The following is a 15,995-nucleotide window of genomic DNA, read 5'->3' on the forward strand; positions in this document are numbered from 1 at the left end:
CAGAGGGGCCCAGAGGGACCATACGTCTTCCAGCCGGCACTACTCCCACCCGGTCTGTCTGACCCTCAGACAAGGAAACATTTCCCCCTGTCTGGTACATAAACACCCCTTTGGGGGTAAATCCACCCAGAAGCACAGTGTGCAGAGCTGGGGAGCTGAATGCTTGCGGCATCCTTCGTTTTGCTCGGTCACGCAGTCTAGGCTGCGCTGACCCACCCAGGACCAAGGGTGGAGGGCCGCGGGGGCATCAGGATCTAGGCCGACGATGACCTCTCCCATTCGCTTTATGCCAGAGGGTCTGTAACAGCCTCAGGATGACCCTCAGAGCCCCGTGGGGTAGGTATGACTGCCCCCACTGGCAGGTGAGGAAGCTGAAGCTCAGGGAGGCTCCTGGTGGGTCAGGCTGACTCCAAGGACTGCAATTTCCACGACAGCCATTCACTCAGAGGCCGCATGTCAGGGAGCAGCCAAGGAAGCAAGGAGGTGGCCTCCAAGCCAGCCAGGGGAATTCAGGACCAATGGCACTTACATTCATTCCCAGCCATCCCTCAGCTTAAGGACAAGCATCCCTTATCCTGGGAGCAATCAATGAGCCCTACTATGTGCCAAGACCCAGCTAGGCTACTGCCAGCAGAGTACGACTCTGCACGCTTGTCTCTGCCCTGGGGAGCGTCTCCCAGACTATACCAGCACACCCCCCACCCCCATCTGCCCCAGCCCTGCCATCCCAAACACAGAGGCCTTTGTCTGGGGCTGGATGTGGGTATGAGAGTATCATGGTCTCCGTGGCCAGCTCACAACGGCCCTTCCCACCTACTTCCCACAGCCACCCCAACCCTGCGGTCACTTTCAGAGCCTCCCGAGTGGCCTCTCATTTCTTTCTGGCCATGGCCAGCAAGAGGAAGTGGGGAGATGACTCAGAGGTGCGATGTGGCCTTAACAGATGTGTCTTTGTGATGACATCCCCTAAGGAGGTGGGTAATGGGTGGCAGAGAGAGATCTGGATATCACAGGAGGTGTGTAAATGGGGGAAGGCCAGTTTACAGGTCCAGACCAGCTAAAAAGCAAAAGTCTTAAAGGACTGCCAGCTTAACGCGGCCCTAGATTCACACACAATAGTTATTTTCAACTCGGAGGAGGAAATGAGAGACAGAACTCAAAATATAACACTTTTACATTGTTCCCTTGACTGGGTAAAATTAGAAGGAGGGATAAAATTGGTGATGTACTTTTAAGTAGCTTTCTCTGACAGACACATCTTAAGGACTTGTCAAAATAAATAGAGTAGCAAAATTAGTTAAAAAAAAAAAAACCTTCAATGTGGGGCGCCTGGGTGGCTTCGTCGGCTCAGCGTCTGCCTTCAACTCAGGTCAGGATCCCAGGGTCCTGGGATGGAGCCCCGCATCAGGCTCCCTGCTCAGCGGGGGGCTGAGCATCCCCCTGCTTCTCTTTTCCCTCCGCCCCTCCCCCGACTCGTGTTCTCACTCTCAAATAAATAAATAAAATCTTTAAAACAAACAAACAGAAAACCTCAATGTGATTTCTGCATTTGTGTATCAGGACAACCACAGGCCATTGAAGCCGCTCCCCCCTCTGCTGTATAAGGCCTTGGGCAACTTACCCAGCCTCACGGAGTCCTCCTTCCCCGTGTGTATAAAGAGGAACGATTGCCTTACCACCTCCTAGGGTTGCCATGAAAAGGAAATGAGGGGTTGGCTGTGAAATAGGTCAGTGAAGGTCGTACCCTAAGCTGCAGGAAGCTCTGCAGTCAAGACCCCAGAAGGACCCACGACAGGAGGATGGGATTTGGGTCCTGTGACTTCCTAAGAGCTCAGCCACACTCTCAGGCTCAGGCCACGAATGTCCCCGAGTGATGCCAGTCTCCAATACTCACCCACAGATCCCTCAGGGACCAGAGGTGTGCTCCCCGCCCACCCCACCTGTGTCTAGGACGGAAGGCCTGCGACCCAGCAGCTTTTCGGAGGCCCATGGGAGAAAATGTCATGGTTCCACAATACAAAAAAATAAAAGCTGCAAAATGGAGACTAGCCATAGTTTAACGAAACATCTACAAAATGAAACGTCATATCAACTGCATCGATATGTAAATGTAATTTTCATAAAAAATAATTATATTTGGAAATCACTTATAGGTGACAAATCTTTTCTCACTTCATAGTAGTTTCTGTATATGTTCAGGGTTACCAAGAAGTAGCCAATTTTATTTTATTTTTTTAAGATTTTATTTATTTATTCGTGAGAGACACACAGAGAGAGGCAGAGAGAGAAGCAAGCTCCCTGTGGGGAGCTGGATGTGGGACTCGATCCCAGGACCCCAGGTTCACGCCCTGAGCCAAAGGCAGACGCTTAATCACTGAGGCTCCCAGGGATCCCAAGAAGTAGCCAATTTTAAATTATTAAGAAATGAGTCACCAATGTCCAAACACCTTGGAAAGCAAAATTATAAGACTCTTTACATTGTGTTTAGAACAAAAGTATTAACACTCCCAGGGCGCCCGGGACATCAGTACCTATCTCACTCAGCGGCTATAAAGATTAAGTGCAATTGAAGTACTTTGTACTCCGTGCATCACGATCCCAATTTAAAGGATCAGGACTTCATGTCCTTCTTCTGGGAGAGAAAGCTGCAGTTCGAGCCTCCACACAGCAGGCTGCGGTGGGAAAAAATGCACAGCGCTCTCTAAAGAGCACTTGGGGAACAACCGGAAAATATGAATATGGCCCGTAGATTAAATACTTCTGCTAAAGCCAGTATCATTGGCTGTGGTTATGTAGGAGAACGCCCTTGTCCTTCGGAAATACATGTTGAAGTATTTAGGGCCTAAGTGTCACAATGTCAGCAAATCATTTTCAAATGGCTCAGGAGTTTTATTAGAGAGACAGAGACAGAGGGAGCATAGTGTAGCAAAATGCTAACCATCAGGGCCTCCTGGGTGGCTCAGTCCGTTAGGTCATGATCTCAGGGTCGTGGGTTAGAGCCCAGAGCCCCACGCCTAGCTCCCTCTCGAGCCCCCGATCGAGCCCCACATGGGGCTCCCTGCTTAGCGGGGAGTCTTCTTCTCCCTGTCCCTTTGCCCCTGCCCGACTCATACTCTCTCTCTTAAATAAATAAATTCTTAAAAAAAAATTGTTAACAAGGGATGCCTGGGTGGCTCAGAGGTTGAGCATCTGCCTCTGGCTCAGGGCGTGACCCCGGGGTCCTGGGATCGAGTCCCACATGGGGCTCCCCGCAGGGAGCCTGCTTCTCCCTCTGCCTGGGTCTCTGCCTCTCTCTGTGTCTCTCATGAATAAATAAAATCTTTTAAAAAAATGTTAACAATTAGTGAGTCCAGACATTAATGAATGGTACTACTCTTTCACTTTCTCTACTGATTAGACATTTTTCAGAATAAAACCTTATGGGGTGGCGGCGGGGGTGACGGAGGGCACCTGCAGGGCTGGAAAGCACCTAAGGTCATGCAGCCCTTTGCCTACTCCGGGAATTAGGTGTTGGCCCAACACTGCAGTTCCCAACAGTCCCTCCCAGGGAGGTGGGGGCAGCTTTGCTGAGGTCATAAAGCCCTTAGAGAGCTGACCATGCCTGGGAGGTGATGGAGAGCTCCCAGGTAGGGGGCTGATGGTCAGCATTCTGCGGTGTGGGGACAGCCGGGGTAATGGAGACCTGCTTCAGAAGCTCTGGGGAGGGAGGGCAGAGGGACAGAAGCGCCCCAGATGCACAGCCAGGCAGACAGCTGCCCAGTCTGGGTCCTGGCTGAGGCTCCGTCACCGGGTGTCTCATCAGCTGTCTCTCTCGTGTTAAAAGGAAAGCAGGAAGAGAACAGTTGGTATCTTAGCACTACCCAGAACCCGGATACTCCTTCCAGTCAACTCAATTATCTGCACCAATGAACTGGGAAAAGAGGCACTGGGAATTGACTTTACATTCTATGCTATCCTTGCCATCTACAAAAAAAAGAAAGAAAGAAAGAAAGAAAGAAAGAAAGAAAGAAAGAAAGAAAGAAAGAAAGAAAGAAAGAAAGAAAAGAAAAGAAAAGAAAAGAAAAGAAAAGAAAAGAAAAGAAAAGAAAAGAAAAGAAAAGAAAAGAAAAGAAAATTCAGGTAACACCAAAACGAAACAAATCAGTTCAACAACAAACAATACAAAGCAGAAGGTGTGATCAGACTCTCACCCCTTTATGCCCTCATGCTCCCATCTTTTCCCTGACAGGCCAGTTTGCAGGTTTGCAGGGGCAATCTACAAATTGAAGGGGAAAAAAAGCTGCTTTGCCCAACTGATCATGGGCGATGGTGCCAGTAGCCCGTAACCGGAGTGCTGCATTTCATTCTGGACACAACACATTCAAATGGAGAGAGAAACTGTAGCTTGTCTTAAGGGTTATTAGTATAACGGGGCGGGGGGGGGTGCAATCTGGATGAACCAAGCTCACACCCTGCATGGCCCAGGACTGGGTCAGGGCTCACGTGGCCTCACCTGATCCATAGTCACTCCTCACCTGCATTTCCCAAACTTGCCAGAACACAGGGATCACTGAAGGACAGGAAGGAGGTTGAGCTCAGGCAAGCTGGGGAACAAGGTCTTCGGAGTAAGGCATTTTCATTTGACTTTTCTTGGGGCGGGGGGGGGGGGGGGGGGGACTGAGTCTCTAAGAGGTTCCCTGGCCGGCTTCAGGTCACGCAGCTAGAGATAATGATGTCACTGTGGATAACGTGATTGCAATGGCTAGTATTTGCTGAACACTCATCACGCGCTAAGGACCTGACACACAAAGTCAAGACTTGGACCTTGACTCCAAGTCTGGCTCATTTCATGATCTAAATTCTTGCTAATTCTTGCTATTACCTCATACATCTCCCCAGAAAATACTTGAGAACACATCCATTGAAGGAGATCTGCAAAAATACAGGGCAGCTGAGAGCAGAGAGGAAAAGACAGGGCAGGCACACTGTAGCCATTTCCAAATCTTGAAGGGCTGTCACTGTGTAGGGCAATTGCACTTATTCCACATGCTTTATGTTGCATATCCCCTAACTTTATTTGGGGATGCGTTTTGGTGAAGCCCGTTCACCTTCTGTTATCTTTCCCCAATGGGTAGAAATCACACCCATGACAGATTAATACAAGAAGAAACTCTGAGAGACCAAGCTGTCCAAATATGGAATAAGATGATTGCAACACACCCACCGTTGCTGGGAGTTGCCCAGCAACAGAGGTGTCCAAGTTGGATGACCCCTGGTGGGGATGTTTTAGGGGGGCCTGATGTATCTGCAAAAGGAAAAAAGAAATAGGGCTACAGGACAGTTAAGGCTCTTTACCAGTTTGCAAGTTTAATTCTACAGAAGTTGACATTTATTCTATTTACAAATGGATTTTAAAATCAGGGGAGGGATGTAAAGTGGGTCAGTATTATTGTCCAGATGGGGAGGGAATTGCGTCACTGGAAGCTGTGACCAGCCAAGGGTTCCAGGGAGTAAATCAGCTCAACCAGTGAGCAGTTGAAACCCTCACTGTGCATCAGAGTCACTGCAGGGGCCTTAGACAATGACAGACCCCAGGGCTGCAATCTGAACCAGATGAAGACGAACCTCTTGGGGGTGGGCCCAGGAATCAGTAATTTTTAAAAGCTCCCAAGGTGATTCTAATGCGCAGCCAAGGTGGAGGACCAGTGAACTGGAGAAAATGAAGCTCACGCAGAGGCAGAGCTGGGTGCCCTCTGAGCCTCGTGACCACCAGGGATCCGTTCTTCTCTACATCCGGGCCCAACGTCTGGGACACGGGGGTGGTTGTTGAGGGGCTGTCTGTAAGTCAAGAATATCCGAATCAAAATCCCTCCAGGATGTTCCCTTTGGAAGGCAGGTGAGGCCCTTTCGTCCTTCAATCAAAGCCATGAAGTCCTGACTTCTCGAGTTATTACAGAGTCTTCACTAACTCATAGAGATAAAAAGCAGAATGGTGATTGCCAGGAGCTGGAGGTGGGGGGAGCAGAGAGTGCAGAGTTAACTGTTACATAACAGGCACGGAGTTTCAGCCCTGGAGGACCAGAAAGTTCTGCAGATGAATGATGGTGATGGTCATACAACAAGGGGAATGCACTTAATGCTACTGAACTGCACACTTAAAAGTGGTTAAAATGGTCACTTTTATGTTACATGTATTTTACCACAATAAAAAAAACTGTTTAACGTTTCAAGTACAGTGACTATAAGAAAAATAGAACGAATGTGCATTGACCCACCAAACTGTACTGCTAGCATTGTGTCAAATTCTCTTCAGTCTTTTTAAGATTTTCTTTTCTTTTTTTTTCTTTTTTTTTTTTTTTTTTTTGGCGGGAGACGCCTGGGTGGCTCAGTAGTTGAGCATCTGCCTCCGGCTCAGGGTGTGACCCCAGGGTCCTGGGATCGAGTCCCACATCGGGCTCCCCACAGGGAGCCTGCTTCTCCCTCTGCCTGTATCTCTGCCTCTCTCTCGGTGACTCTCATGAATAAATAAATAAAATCTATTTTAAAAAGATTTTTTTTTTTAATTTGAGAGAGAAAGAAAGAGAAAGTGAGCAGGAGGGAAAGAGAGAATCAGAAGCTGATTCCACACTGAGTGCTGAGTCCAAGAGCCCGACGCGGGGTTCAACCCCACGACCACGTGATCATGATCTGAGCTGAAACTAAGAGTCAGATGCTTAACTGACTGAGCCACCCATGTGCCCCATCTTCAGTCTTTCTAAATAAAAGGAAGAAAACTTTGCAAATTAAAAAAAAAGTTCCAGAGGGATTTATCCCAGAAATGGAAGGGTAATTCAACATGCAAAAAACGATCAATGTAATGTAACCAAAACACATGATTATCTTAATTGGCGCAGAAAAAAGAATCTGACAAAATCCAACACCTTTCATGATGAAAACACTTAGGAAACTGGAAATAGAAGGGAATATCCTCAACATGACACAGGACATTTATGAAAACCCCACAGCAAGCATCACACTAGATGGTGAAACTGAGAGCTTTTTCTCTAAGATCAGCAACAAGACCAGGACTTCCAGTCTCACCACTGCTACTCAACATTGAATTGGAAGTTCTAGCCAGAGCAATTCGGGAAAACCCACAAACTCAAGAAAAATAAAATTAAAAAAAAAATAAATAAATTCATTTCCATCCGAATTGGAAATGAAGAACTATAGTTAGAGTTGACACGATTCTACATTAGAAAACCCCCAAAGACTCCACACGTGCAAAAAGCTACTAAGGCTAACACACACATAATAATTTGGCAAAGTTGCAAGAGTACAGGATCAACACACAAAAATCAGCTGTGTTTCAATACTACCACCACCAATGAACAACCTGAAAAAGAAATGAAAAAAAAAAAAAATCCCATTCAGGAAAGCTTCCAGAGCATCTAAGGCTTGGCTATTAAAAGAGTCTCACGATCCTTTGAAGTGGAAACATTTTGTTATTAACAGTCTTGGTGGAGGCACATGCTTTTCAGCACCTTTCATTTTTCACGCATATTAGTGCAGCTCATATTAAAATTAAGTGGAGCAGAGAGTCGATGGGTTGGCAGGGTGGACTGCACAGGCGGTGCTGAAGAGGCGCCACATCCGCAGGCACTTCAGAGAGGCCTGGGTTTTGGCCATTCTGCTTCCCTTCACGTCTCTCAAGAGTCACAGGAAGCTGGGAAGCAAAGTCCCAGGCCCCTTGGAGGAAATCAGGCCTGAGTCAGCCTTCCTGGGAGGTTGAGAGAACAGATTAGGCCCAGCAAACTGTTTATACCAAAGAGGGTGTTTCTTACTTGAAAAGTTGGTTGTTTTTTTTGTTTGTTTTTTTTTTTTTTTTTTTTTTACATTGAAGAAGGAACTAAAAGTGTTTTTAATTATTGTTTTGTGACTAGGGGCCAGAAAGATGAAGGGTTTGCCAAGTATTGCCACATTCTTAGTTCTCCATATCCAGAGACACTAAGGGCTGGTGTTGGTTCCATCACTGAGACAGCTCCCCTGAACCCGTTTCTGTTCCTCTCTCACTGACAGCTAAGGAACATCTGCCAAGATCTATGGATGGAAACACTAGGCAGAGAAAATTCTGAGTGCAAGGAAGGCATTTGCTGAAAGGGAGTAAGTCCTAGACTGGTGGCCAGAAGACCTGTGCCTAGAGGGCTGTATGGCTTTGAGTCCATCCCCCACTCTTGATTATTATCCCTAAAGGGAGGAGGGGCAGGATAGGAGGTGGGAAGGGAAGAGAGGCTTTTGACTTTTACAGTCTAGTTTTTTTTTTTTTTCTTTTCTAAAGGCCAAACCCATTAAGAACTCAAAAGGACTTTATTTTCTTTTAAAGATTTTATTTATTCATGACAGACCCAGAGAGCGAGGCAGAGACACAGGCAGAGGGAGAAGCAGGCTCCCTGCGGGGAGCGCCATGCGGGACTCATCCCAGGACCTGAGCCAAAGGCAGAGTACTGAGCCACCCAGGTGCCCCTCAAAAGAACTTTAAAAGAAAGGGGAAGTGACGTTGATTGGAAAAAGTGGAAAAAGGACAAATTTTAAAGAATAGACGAGAGATTTTCTGACTCTAGGCCACTCTTTTCTACTTGACCAAGGCCGAGGGGATGCCAGAGGCTCAGGTGGATTCAGGAGGGGAGCAGATCTGGCAAGGGAAGGAGAAACAGCATTCCTGTTTTCAGTTTCCCCAGGCCAGGGCTCCCCAGGTACACCTCACAAAAGGCCCTGATGCTTAAATATTGCCCATCTGTGGGCAAATCAATCCCCCTTATGGACCAGGTTTTAAGAGGGAAAGAGTGTGGTGGAGGCAATTAAGCAACTCCCTCAAAATGAATAAAAGGGCACCTGATTTGGATGGGAGGCCTCTGGGTGGGTGTTCCTTAGATTTTTTCCAATTGTACGACTCAGCAAACATTTAGAAAGTGCCTACTACATGCTGGGGGCTGGGATGGGGTATCTGGCTAGACGGCATTCATAGGGGGATAAGGCATGTGCACAAATCCCAAATATCTAAAACACAAAGTAGAGTGTGAAACCTGCCCCGGGGCGGGGGGGGGGGGGGGTTCATATAAATCTCCAGTTGGGAATAGGGGCTGCTCCCCCTTCACCTGAGAAGTTGTCACTGGGCCCCAGAGGCTGAAGCACAGACCTGAAAAGCCTTGTCTGTTCTTCCAGGAGTAGCAACGTCCCCCAGCTCCATTTTAAAAGAAGTGAAAAACCGAACCAGGCAAATTATTTGCTCTCTGATCATCTGGGCTGTTAGCGACACAGGCCAATAGGGAACTACATCTGGATAACTTCCCCTAGAAATTAATGTTGAAAGATGAGAAAAAGCTCTATTTTCAGGGGAGGAAATCCATAGTCACAGTGTCCTTTCCCAGTTTCATCTCAAGGACACACTAACCAAAATTCAAGGCAGGATAAAAAAAAAAAAAAAATCCATAAGGAGGCTGTAGGGACATGTGTTTGGGGGCTGAGGGCAGCCAAGGCCCCTGAAGGGCAGCTCCGCCTCCTTGGGGAGGGGTTCTTTGTGCGAAGTCCAGCTGCCCCATCAGCAGCCAGCAGCAGGGGACCTCAGCATCCGGAAAGATGAAAACCTAGGCAGGCTTCCGCGCTGTGAGCAGGCCGGGGCATCCCCATCTGGGGAACAGGAAGCCACACACACAGCGCCTTATCAACCCGGGGCCGGCGCTTCCCAAGCCGGCGCCAGCTGCGCCCCGCGGCGGTCCTAACAAAGTCCCATTGACTCGCCAGCTGATCTTCCAGGGTTGGGCTCGGGGGACAAGGCACCCTGTCCGCGGGTGGACTTCAGCCCCAGCACACCCCCAGCGCACCCCCAGTGCATCCCCAGCACACCCCCAGCACAGCCCAGCACAGCCCCAGCACAGCCCCAGGACACCCCTAGCACAGCCCCAGCACAATCCCAGCACAGCCCCAGCACAGCCCCAGTACACCCCCAGCACAGCCCCAGCACAGCCCCAGCACAATCCCAGGACAGCCCCAGCACAGCCCCAGCACAGGCGCAGCACAGCCCCAGCACAGCCCCAGTACACCCCCAGCACAGCCCCAGCACAGCCTCAGTACACCCCCAGCACAGCCCCAGCACAGCCCCAGTACACCCCCAGCACAGCCCCAGCACAGCCCCAGTACACCCCCAGCACAGCCCCAGCACAATCCCAGGACAGCCCCAGCACAGCCCCAGCACAGGCGCAGCACAGCCCCAGCACAGCCCCAGTACAGCGCCAGCACAGCCCCAAGACACCCCAGCACACCCCAGAACACCCCCAGGACACCCCCAGGACACTCCAGGACACCCCCAGGACACCCCAGCACACTCCCAGGACACCCCCCTACGTCCTCCGGATGCTGCCTCCCCCGGGCCTCCGCAGCCTCGGCGATGCCTCGTCCCACCGTCCGCTCCCACGGAGGGGACCCGGGCAGCCCCGGCGCCGAGCCCGCAGGTGAGCCCCGGAGTCACCCGGCCTCGCCCTTCCCCCTTCCCGTGTCCCGGGGGCGCTGGTCCTGGGCGGCCGCCAGAGCCGGACAGCCCCGAGGGTCGCTCGGGCGCACACCTCTCCGCGCACCCCGCGCCCCCGCGCCCCCGGGAGCCGCCCGCGAGCGAGGTCACCTGCCCCGGCTGCTCCGCTCGCCCCGCGGGGACGGGACCGACTGGGGCACGCGCGTGTGCGTGTGCGGCAGCGCAGCCCTCGGGGGCTCCGGCGGTGAGGGCTCGACACGCTTCACACTGCGGGGATCCCACGGGAGGGAAACTGAGGCTCGGAAAGGCCGGAACTGGGCGGCCCCTTAGTGAGCCCCCCGCCCCGGGGCAGACGCGCAGCGCCCCGGCTGTTGTTCCAGCGCCGCCCGAGCCCCGCGCGAGCCTGCCCGGCCCCGTCCCCTCCCCGTCCCCGTCCCCGTCCCGTCCCGTCCCCATCCCCTCCCCCTCCCCTCTCCCCCTCCCATCCCCATCCCCTCCCCGGCCCCGTCCGCACCCCCGCCCCGCCTCCGCGCACACTCACCGGCGCGCCCGCCGTCCCCGTCCGGGTCCCGGTCCCCGGCTCGGGCTGGGGCTGGGGCTGGGGCTGGGGCTGGGGCTCCAGGGCCGGGTCCCCGCCGCCGCGCACCCTGGCGCATCCCCCGCGCGGCGCCGGCCCGGGCGCGCTCTCCTCGCGATAAGAAAGTTTCTCGGGGGCCGCGGCCGGGGGCGCCTCGCTCTAGGGCCGCTGCGGCCCCGGCCCCACAAGGCGCGGGGAGGCGGCACCCGAACAAAGTGCGTCCCCGGGGCCGGGCGGCCGGGGCGGAGCCTGGTGACCCGCTGCCCCGGGCGCGCGCCGGCCTCCCCGCCGCCTCCGACGCGGCCCGGGCGGGGGGGGGCCTCCCCGTAACCCCTCCCTGCCCTCGCCGGCCCGCCCCGCCCCGCCCCCCCCGGGCCCCACCGAGCCCCGCCCGGCCCGCCGCCCCCCGCGCGCTCCCGACTCCGCGCGCCCCGCGCCCTCTCCCGGGGGGCCCAGAGGTGACCGCGGAGCGTAGGCGCGCGGCGAGGTAGGGCGACTCCGCTGCCTCCGCCGCCCTCCGCCGCCCCCCTCCTAGCAGGGCCGCGGGGGTGCGAGCGGGCGCAGAGAGGGGGCGGGAGGGTCAGGCCGGTACGCCGTGGGCACCCCCCCCCCGCCCGAGGGCGCCCAGGCTCTGCGCCCCCGTGACCTGTGCCTCTGGACGAGGCTGTGAGCTCCGCGAGGCCCCCCGCGGATGGGGCCCAGAGACCCCACAGCGGCAGGCAGCCCGCTGGGCATGGCACTGGGGCCCCCCCGAGAGAAGGTGAAGGCCAGCTGCCTGGGAGCAGGGTCAGGATGAGAATGAGAGCCCCCTATCTTGGTCCTCGGGGACCCAAGGACCCTTCTGGGCAGCTGGTCCTAGTGCTCGGTCCCAAGGGGAGAATCCAGGGCCGCTGGACAGTGACACTGAAGACCTCCCCGTCTGATCAGGGGAGAGGATCTTTATGCAGTTTTTGTCCATGGAAGGAATGAGTTGTCTTGAGGTGGGGAGTGGGGGTGTGTCTGAGGGACCCCTGAGATGAATCCCTTGCCGCGTGTGTGTACAGCGACTACAAGTACAGGTTCTTGGGGCAGAGCGCCTGGGTTCAAATCCTGGACCTACCACTTGGTAGCTCTGGGACTGTGAACAAATTCTTGATTCTCCGACCACCTCCATTTCTTCAGCTGTACGTAAATGGGATAATAATTGTCGCGGCATCGTAAGATTGTAGGGAGGATAAAGAGCAATAAACACAGGCGACACCTTAGAAGAGGGTCTGGGGATGCCTGGGTGGCTCAGCAGTTGAGAGCCTGCCTCGGGCCCAGGGCGGGATCCGGGAGTCCCAGGATGGAGTTGCCTGTCAGGCTCCCTGCTTGGTGGAGAGCCTGCTTCTCTCTCTGCCTCTCTCTCTCTCTGCATCTCTCATGAATAAATAAATTAAAATCTTAAAAAAAAAAAAAAAGAAGAAGAAGGAGAGGGCCTGGTAGCACTCCATAAGCATCGTGGTCTGAGTCCTGCAACCCTGCATGCGTCTGGCATTCAGCGATGCGCTTACTAGAATTTTTCACAGTCCCCCGTGCCTGCAGAAGAGAAGCCTGGTCCTTTAAGAAGAAGCACTGTCCCTTCTGGAGGGTTCCTGGAGTGGACTGACTGAGCTCTTCTGCCCTCCTAGGCCCAAGGATCAAGATTCCAAGACAGTCATGCAAACCGGTATCAGAGACTGAACCGCCCCGGACCCTTCGTGAGGCTGGACACAGGGCCCTCACCCACATGGGTAATGTTAGAATGATGCAGCTCCTTGGGTGCAACCCAGAAGCAGAAGGAGGGCCGAAGCCGTCATTGTGTAAGGGTCCAGTTTCTTGCATCAGTGCATATGACTAATATTTCTCCCCCATTTATGAAGGGCTGGTCACACGAGTCCCCTCTGACCCTGCCCCAAATGTCCCAATCATAAGCCTCCAACAGGTAAACATAAGAGCATGTGGCCAGGTGGGAGCCAAGGGGGAGGGCCGAGAACAAACAGGAGAGTCTGGTTGGGGTGACAGGCAGTGGATGTGAAGGCCCCTGAAAGAGAAAGTGGCGAGGACGAGGCCAGAGCAGTGGAGAAGAGGAGCCAGAGCAACTCTGGACAGAGCCCACTCGGTCGGGGCCTAAGCACATTCCCCGCCCATCCCAGAAGCCGCTCCTGCCAAGTGCCTACTTTGTGAGTGATTTTCCTCTGAACGCAGCGATGACTCAGTTGCTCTGAATCAAGCAAATGGATTTTCCTTAAATATGAAAATCAATAAGATGTAAAGGCAATGGCCTGGTTGTGGGGAGCAGAGGGTGGAGGGAACAACAGGGGTGCTGGGGAGTGAAAGGGTTGGTAAGTGAAGGAGATTCAGGCTCACTGCTGGGGGCCCTTGGCTCAGCACCGGTCCCCCCATGACCCACACTCCTGACGAAGGTGGCCTCCAGGCCCTGCTGACCTTGTTGAGGCTCCTTAAAACCCAGCAGTTCCCCTCGCCCCCACCCCCACCCCTTCCACTGCTTACAGCCAAACCTGCTTCAGGGCAGGAGATTGTTAACAAGAGGATTAATGTCAATATGACAAGTGGGTTTTAAAAAATCAGCCCAGGAGCCTGTTGTCACCCCCATAGAGCCTCAGACCTGGCTGGAGTTGAGATGAGGGCTTTAGGGGCTCCAGGAAGCACAGCAGGTGACATTTCCAGGCCCAGCCCAATTTCTTGGGGGGGCGGGGCTGTGCCTGTTTTCCCGCCACCTCGAGGTCATGGACCCTGCTCATTTGTTTCACCACTTGGGTTGTCTGACGGGGACCTTGGGGATTTGAGCAGAGTCAGAGCCCCTCGGTTCCATGACCCGCGGAGGGGCTGTCTTTACCTCTGGCCCTCTTGTTCAGGGCTCCCAGAGCAGTTTTGCAAGGCTCTCGGTGGGGATATAGGGACAGCATCGGGACGCCTGGGTGGCTCAGCAGTTGAGGGTCTGCCTTCGGCCCAGGGCGTGATGCTGGAGACTCGGGATCGAGTCCCACGTCAGGCTCCCTGCGTGGAGCCTGCTGTTTCCTCTGCCTGTGTCTCTGCCTCTCTCTCTCTCTCTGTGTCTCTCATGAATTAATAAATAAAATCTTTTTTAAAAAAAGACATCATCACACGGCTTTATTTTCTTGTGCATTTAATAAATGTCATGAGGGCTTCTGAGGTGGAGTCTGAGGGAGACTCTGACTGCCTCCTCCTCAGTGCAGTGGAAAATCACTGGGCATGGTATCAGGAGACCTGAGTCCACGCTTTGGTTCAGCTGCTGACTGAAGGGCGTCACCATCTGTAAAAAGGGGTGTTGGCACCCAGGGGACAACACTAATCACACACCCAGCTTAGGTGAGTATTCGGTGAGATAATGGAAGAGAAAGTGGTTTATGAAGTGCTGTGCAAATACAAGCAGAAGTGTGATTATCAGATAGAAAGCACCAGCTCATATCTTCCCCCGCCCCCCTTGTTCCCCACCCGAGTCATGCCCACGCCGCCTGTGGGCTCAGAGCTTGAGGACTCACTTTGGAGCGGCAGGTGTCCGACTGTCCTCCAGCGCCCTCGCCCTCTCTAGCCTGAGTCGTTAACCTGCGAGGGGCTGCGTGCTGGGGGCTGGGAGGTGCGGCAGAGCGGTGGTCCCCATCGTGGCCGCTCAGACCCCACGCCTGGCCTCGGGGCCCCCTGCAAGGAGGGCCCTCTGTTGGTTGCTGGAGCTCAGGAGGACCAGGAGGCACAGCCTGTGGGCAAAGCTGGCACAGTAACGAGCGTGTTACGAGACGGAGCGAGTCGCTGCCTTGTCGGGAAGATGCTGTTTCTCTCCCTTTCTTTGTTACCAGGACGTGACATGTCCTGAAAGTCATCACAGTGTTTTTCCAAAGATGGCTTTTAGAGAGAAGTGTTTGTTTGTTTTTTTTATTTAAGGGGGGAGGAGGGTAGGTAGGGATGGGGTTGGCGGGGTGAAGCCGTCCCCTTTCAGAAGGCTGGCTCCGGCCGCAGCAATCCCAGGGAAGACAGTGGTAGTCCGTCACTTCTCCGGCACCTGCGGCGGGCCAACTGCGGTTCCAAGCACTTAATATACATTAATCTATTTAATCCTCGCCACAGCCCTCCGACACAGGTATCATCGGGATTTGTCTTTTATAGGCGAAGAGACTGAGGTCAATATCTTGTGCGGTTCTGACAGCAGGTGAGAGCCAGAGCCAGGCTTTGAGCTGGCAGGTCCAGCTCCTGAGGCCGTGCTTTCGAGTGCTCTGGATAGGCAGACAAGAGGGGCTCTCAGTGGCAGCGTGGGGTCGTGGTGAAGGGCTCTCTCAGTTCCGAGCTTCAGTCCACTCCTCTATTTCTAGCGTCTTAACGGCTCTTTGGAAGTATACATTATGCATTATGCACTTCACCCATTGGAAGCATATGATTCTATGATCTCTAGTAAATCTATAGAGTTGAGCACCCATCACTACAACCAAGTTCCGGAATGTTTCCATCATTCCCAAAGTTTTCTCTTTTAGTATATGGGTTTTTTTTTTAAAGATTTTATTTATTCATTCATGAGAGACACAGAGAGAGAGGCAGAGACACAGGCAGAGGGAGAAGCAGGCTCCATGCAGGGAGCCCGTGGTGGGACTCGATCCCAGGACCCCAGGGTCACGCCCTGGGCCGAAGGCAGACGCTCAACCTCTGAGCCACATGTAGGGACATATAGGTGTCCCTAGTATATGGCTTCATCTGACTCAAATCCCTCATCTGTAAAACGGGAATGACAGCACCTGCCTCATAGGATTGCTGTGAGCATGAAATGAGCTTGCGAGTGGGATAGGGTCAATGCTCAAGCAAAGGTGGTTATCGTTATAGTCTCTTAGAGTCATTTGAATACACACTTTTAGAACTGGGAGTGGTCCTGGGATGAAGAAGCAGGGAGCCTGCTTCTCCCTCTGCCTG

At 53.3% G+C, this 15,995-nt stretch overlaps 1 protein-coding gene across 1 annotated transcript in view; it reads right to left on the minus strand.

Annotated features, from left to right (window-relative positions):
- NAV1 (neuron navigator 1) overlaps positions 1 to 11,117 on the minus strand; it is a 242,873-nt gene extending 231,756 nt beyond the window's left edge. The window contains exon 1 of the mRNA XM_049112004.1: positions 11,025 to 11,117. The gene's annotated coding sequence lies outside the window, so the exon portion shown is untranslated. The remainder of the gene's footprint in view (positions 1 to 11,024) is intronic.
- Positions 11,118 to 15,995: the final 4,878 nt, after the last annotated feature.

The sequence above is a fragment of the Canis lupus genome, chromosome 7, assembly GCF_003254725.2.
Source record: "Canis lupus dingo isolate Sandy chromosome 7, ASM325472v2, whole genome shotgun sequence".
Taxonomy (NCBI): Eukaryota; Metazoa; Chordata; class Mammalia; order Carnivora; family Canidae; genus Canis; species Canis lupus.